The sequence below is a fragment of the Lucilia sericata genome, unplaced genomic scaffold, assembly GCF_015586225.1.
Source record: "Lucilia sericata isolate MDLA Ls3-8-SP2 unplaced genomic scaffold, ASM1558622v1 Contig002406F_arrow, whole genome shotgun sequence".
NCBI classification, from domain to species: Eukaryota; Metazoa; Arthropoda; class Insecta; order Diptera; family Calliphoridae; genus Lucilia; species Lucilia sericata.
The window spans coordinates 26,085-32,596 of NW_023996200.1; positions in this window are offsets into that span (position 1 = coordinate 26,085).

Consider the following 6,512-nt stretch of genomic DNA (forward strand, 5'->3'; position numbering starts at 1 on the left):
AAAGCAGTTTAAACTCCATCTTAAGTCGTTCTCTTTTTATTCAATTCCTCTTCATAACATGTCTAATTGCATCCTTTCATCCACAGAGTTTTAGCAAGAAAACCACTTACCTCACATCTTGCACAGAGTGACCTTGCTTAAGCCTTGAAAACGCCCACATTCTATTTTTTAACGAATTGTTAAAAAAACACAAGAATTTTTTTAAAAGATGTTCCTTAATCACTTGCCACAACCTGTAATTAAATTCGAAACGCATATACTGCAAAAATATTTATTCTACATCCTTACCTTTCCATCGTAAAGCAGTTTTGTTCAAGTGTCTGATTATCCTTTCATTGAAATAAAAACATACACAAGAGTTTTTCTTTCGAGGTCCTTTTTCTTTATTGTATTTTTTTTTGGGTTAAGCAGCAGGTTGCTAGTATTATCACGCATGCCACACATTTGATAACATATAATTAATGCGGTAAAAGATGTTTGATTTGTTAAAGATACTCGTTTTTGAACTATAATTGTTGTAATCGAGATAGTATAAAAAAATATATAAAAAAATTTTAGAAAAAAAAAAGGAGTTACGTGGGTTTAACTAATTGTTTAGTTCCTTTCTGCTGTAGATTGCAATTGTAGGAGCGGGTGTTATATGCCGCAAAAGCAAGTGCTTGATCAATAGTTTTAGTAATTATGATTTTCCTGGAACGTGCAATGTTGAAAATGAAAGGATATTGAGGTTTTTTCAATTTGTGATAGTTGCTTAAGGGTTTAAACTCTTGCTAAAATTTTGCTAAATAGACTATAGACTAGACTATAGACTAGACTATAGACTAGACTATAGACTAGACTATAGACTAGACTATAGACTAGACTATAGACGACACTATAGACTAGACTTTAGACTAGTCTTTAGACTAGACTATAGACTAGACTATAGACTAGACTATAGACTAGACTATAGACTAGACTATAGACTAGACTATAGACTAGACTATAGACTAGACTATAGACTAGACTATAGACTAGACTATAGACTAGACTATAGACTAGACTATAGACTAGACTATAGACTAGACTATAGACTAGAATATAGACTAGACTATAGACTAGACTATAGACTAGACTATAGACTAGACTATAGACTAGACTATAGACTAGACTATAGACTAGACTATAGACTAGACTATAGACTAGACTATAGACTAGACTATAGACTAGACTATAGACTAGAATATAGACTAGACTATAGACTAGACTATAGACTAGACTATAGACTAGACTATAGACTAGACTATAGACTAGACTATAGACTAGACTATAGACGACACTATAGACTAGACTTTAGACTAGTCTTTAGACTAGACTATAGACTAGACTATAGACTAGACTATAGACTAGACTATAGACTAGACTATAGACTAGACTATAGACTAGACTATAGACTAGACTATAGACTAGACTATAGACTACTATAGACTAGACTAGAGACTAGACTATAGACTAGACTATAGACTAGACTATAGACTAGACTATAGACTAGAGACTAGAATATAGACTAGACTATAGACTAGACTAGACTAGACTATAGACTAGACTATAGAGAGACTATAGACTAGACTAGACTAGACTATAGACTAGACTATAGATAGACTAAGGACTAGACTATAGATTAGACTATAGGACTAGACTATAGACTAGACTATAGACTAGACTATAGACTAGACTATAGACTAGACTATAGACTAGACTATAGACTAGACTATAGACTAGACTATAGACTAGACTATAGACTAGACTATAGACTAGACTATAGACTAGGACTATAGACTAGACTATAGACTAGACCATAGACTAGACTATAGACTAGACCATAGACTAGACCATAGACTAGACCATAGACTAGACTATAGACTCGACTATAGACTAGACTATAGACTAGACTATAGACTAGACTATAGACTAGGACTATAGACTAGACTATAGACTACACTATAGACTAGACTTTAGACTAGTCTTTAGACTAGACTATTGACTAGACTATAGACTAGACTATAGACTAGATAGACTAGACTATAGACTAGACTATAGACTAGACTATAGACTAGACTATAGACTAGACTATAGACTAGACTATAGACTAGGACTAGACTATAGACTAGACTATAGACTAGACTATAGACTAGACTATAGACTAGACTATAGACTAGACTATAGACTAGAATATAGACTAGACTATAGACTAGACTATAGACTAGACTATAGACTAGACTAGACTATAGACTAGACCATAGACTAGACTATAGACTAGACTAGACTATAGACTAGACTATAGACTAGACTATAGGACTAGACTATAGACTAGACTATGGACTAGACTATAGACTAGACTATAGACTAGACTATAGACTAGACTAGACTAGACTATAGACTAGACTATAGACTAGACTATAGACTAGACTATAGACTAGACTATAGACTAGACTATAGACTAGACCATAGACTAGACTATAGACTAGACCATAGACTAGACTATAGACTAGACCATAGACTAGACCATAGACTAGACTATAGACTAGACTATAGACTAGACTATAGACTAGACTATAGACTAGACTATAGACTAGACTATAGACTAGACTATAGACTAGACTAATAGACTAGACTAGACTATAGACTAGACTATAGACTAGACTATAGACTAGACTATAGACTAGACTATAGACTAGACTATAGACTAGACTAGAGACTAGGACTAGACTAGACTAGACTATAGACTAGACTATAGACTAGACTATAGACTAGACTATAGACTAGACTATAGACTAGACTATAGACTAGACTATAGACTAGACTATAGACTAGACTATAGACTAGACTATAGACTAGACTATAGACTAGACTATAGACTAGACTATAGACTAGACTATAGACTAGACTATAGACTAGACTATAGACTAGACTATAGACTAGACTATAGACTAGACTATAGACTAGACTATAGACTAGACTATAGACTAGATATAGACTAGACTATAGACTAGACTATAGACTAGACTATAGACTAGACTATAGACTAGACTATAGACTAGACTATAGACTAGACTATAGACTAGACTATAGACTAGACTATAGACTAGACTATAGACTAGACTATAGACTAGACTATAGACTAGACTATAGACTAGTCTAGACTATAGACTAGACTAGACTATAGACTAGACTATAGACTAGACTATAGACTAGACTATAGACTAGACTATAGACTAGACTATAGATAGGACTATAGACTAGGACTATAGACTAAAACTATAGAATTAGAGGCTCTAGTCTAAATTATAAAGTAGGCTACAGTTTATGACATAGACTAGACTATGGAGTAGGCTAAAGACTATGCTATAGGTTGAGCTATAGACTATACTATGACTAGATTATTGACTATAGATCAGCAAATGACACAAGCCGATTTGAACCATTTAAGAGAGATATTGATCCAACCTTTTCGTTGTCTTTCACTTTTTCACTATAAATACGCCCTTCTTTTTACAACAATCTTCACACCATTTCATTTTCTCTTCTAAGATTTTTCTACTACATTTTGATCGATTTTTATGACTTTTACCTATTGTATCTTTTTTTCTGGTTAAACCAGCAGGACATTGCAACTATCTACTATTATTAAATTCTCTGATTGTTGTTGCATAATTTATGACATTTCTTACACCAGTTGCCTCATTTCTTTTGTGGCATTTTATTATGTATACTGTTTTGTTTGTCATTTGTAACAAAACCAATGATTGCCTTTCCCACACATCAACTGTCAGTGCCTAGAATCCTGAAGCCTTTTGTCACCCTTTCGCTTTTATGTCCTTTTTTAGTTAGTTTGTGTTTTTCTTCTCCTGTGTATAATTTTATTTTTATTTTTGGGATCAATATCAATTGGACAATGATCGATATTGATCATAAAATGATTATTGTTTATCTTTTTTTCTCTTAGAGATATGTATTTTGTTGTTGATGGTTTCGCATTGCGTGTGTTCGTCTCATAAAATTGTAGGGAAAATTTCTTATGAATTTTGTCTCCAGACAATGTACTGTTAGTTTTAATGTTTTCCTTTATCATTATCCTTTCGATTTTACAGAGATTTGTGGACTATAGACAACAAACTATTTCCAAATAAATTATGGCAAGTGATAAATGTTTTTGGACCAAAAAATAATTGTTTAAATATATAAAAAATTTATGTGTTTTGTAAATTTTAAGGATTTTCCTTGAATTTGATTGAGCAAGGATTTACTGAGGAATTTCTAAAAATTCATCTTTGTATAGAAGACAACTTATAAATTTTATAATGTAAGAATGAAATAAATTTAAGTAATTATTACCAGATATAAGCAACCCAGCAAAAACTAGGTAATGGCTTTCAATTGTAATTACTTACCTAACTACATACTTTTCAATGACTACTACATATCGTCTGGATTACATAGAAGTAGTTTAATAAGGTCTTACTAATAATGTGTTATATAAATACTTTCTAATTCATTAGTCAGCTTCTGCGTGAAGATATAGAAGCTGTATACGTTTTTTCATGCGAATTACAATGACTACATTTTCTAATTACTTGTAATCGTTTGTGGTAAGTACTTGCCTCCAATGACATCACCGTGTTATTGTGTAAGAAAATTTTAGCATCTTAACTCCTTACATGGTAATGAAAGTTTTTACTGGGAAACTAGTGCGGAGGGTAAACAATGTTTGAACTACAGTTTGCAATACATAGAAACTAGACTAGACTATAGTTTAGTCTATAGTCTAGTCTATAGTCTAGTCTATAGTCTAGTCTATAGTCTAGTCTATAGTCTAGTCTATAGTCTAGTCTATAGTCTAGTCTATAGTCTAGTCTATAGTCTAGTCTATAGTCTAGTCTATAGTCTAGTCTATAGTCTAGTCTATAGTCTAGTCTATCTAGTCTATAGTCTAGTCTATAGTCTAGTCTATAGTCTAGTCTATAGTCTAGTCTATAGTCTAGTCTATAGTCTAGTCTATAGTCTAGTCTATAGTCTAGTCTATAGTCTAGTCTATAGTCTAGTCTATAGTCTAGTCTATAGTCTAGTCTATAGTCTAGTCTATAGTCTAGTCTATAGTCTAGTCTATAGTCTAGTCTATAGTCTAGTCTATAGTCTAGTCTATAGTCTAGTCTATAGTCTAGTCTATAGTCTAGTCTATAGTCTAGTCTATAGTCTAGTCTATAGTCTAGTCTATAGTCTAGTCTATAGTCTAGTCTATAGTCTAGTCTATAGTCTAGTCTATAGTCTAGTCTAGTCTATAGTCTAGTCTATAGTCTAGTCTATAGTCTAGTTTATAGTCTAGTCTATAGTCTTGTGTATAGTCTAGTCTATAGTGTGGTCTATAGTGTAGTCTATAGTCTAGTATATAGTCTAGTCTATAGTCTAGTTTAGTCTAGCTTATGAAAAATTCTAAAGCAAAAAGTATTATTTTTTTTTTAAAAATTTGAAGTTTGAAACTCATTTTAATTAAAGAAAAATCTCTTTGTTTTACCACACGTGCTTTACTTTTTTAAACTACCAAAATATTCTTTCCCCCTCTGAGCCACAAAAGAAGAAAAATTGCTGCTCCAACAGCAGATGACAGGAAGTCAACGACAAATTAAACTAAAAATCCTACTTTTTAAATACCATTAATATTGAGTTTAGTGTTGTAATTGTAATTTTATGTATGTTTTGGAAATTGTAATGAATTTTTTTTGTAAAAAACATACACAGTATATAGTTGTGTATGTTTTTTAAAGAAATGTCTGTATGTCTGTACATTTATTTTAAAATTCTAATGACAAACAGATACTTTAGTTCTTAAAACACACTTTCTTAAATTCACTTTTTTGAGGGGATCCTCAAGTACGCTTTTTTTATACACATGAATAAAAGGATGTTTAGTAATCCCTGCTCACCGCTAATGTGTCAAATTTGGTAGACTATAAATTTTCAAAAAAGGATTTCTTTATAGAAGACATACGACTGCATCTGTTCGGTGTTTTGTTTTTACAAGAAAACAAGTCAAGAGTTCAAGTTTTGATATCTTTTTTTTTGGAATGTTGCTTTTTAAAGGGAGCATGTAATAAAAATTTGTTAAAAAATGTATATTAATGGTGTTACTATTAACAGTTTTAAAAGGATATTTGTTTTATCACAAAAGGAAGGAAATTCTTAAGGGATTAGAATTATGTATTTTAAGTAAATAATCTATTATACTAGCAAAGTATTTTCTTTAATTTTTTAGTATTAGTTTTTATTTTTAATATGGTGAAAAATTTACCTAAAAAAATATATATGTAGAATTAAAAGAAATATATAAAATCATGAAAATTTTTGTCAAAATCGACAAAAACAAGCAAAAACATTAGAAGCTACTAAACCAGCAATTTTAAAACGAGCACCAGCATTCATCCAAAAGCAAAGGAATTGGATAAGACACGACAAACTACTTTGTATTTCGGAAATAC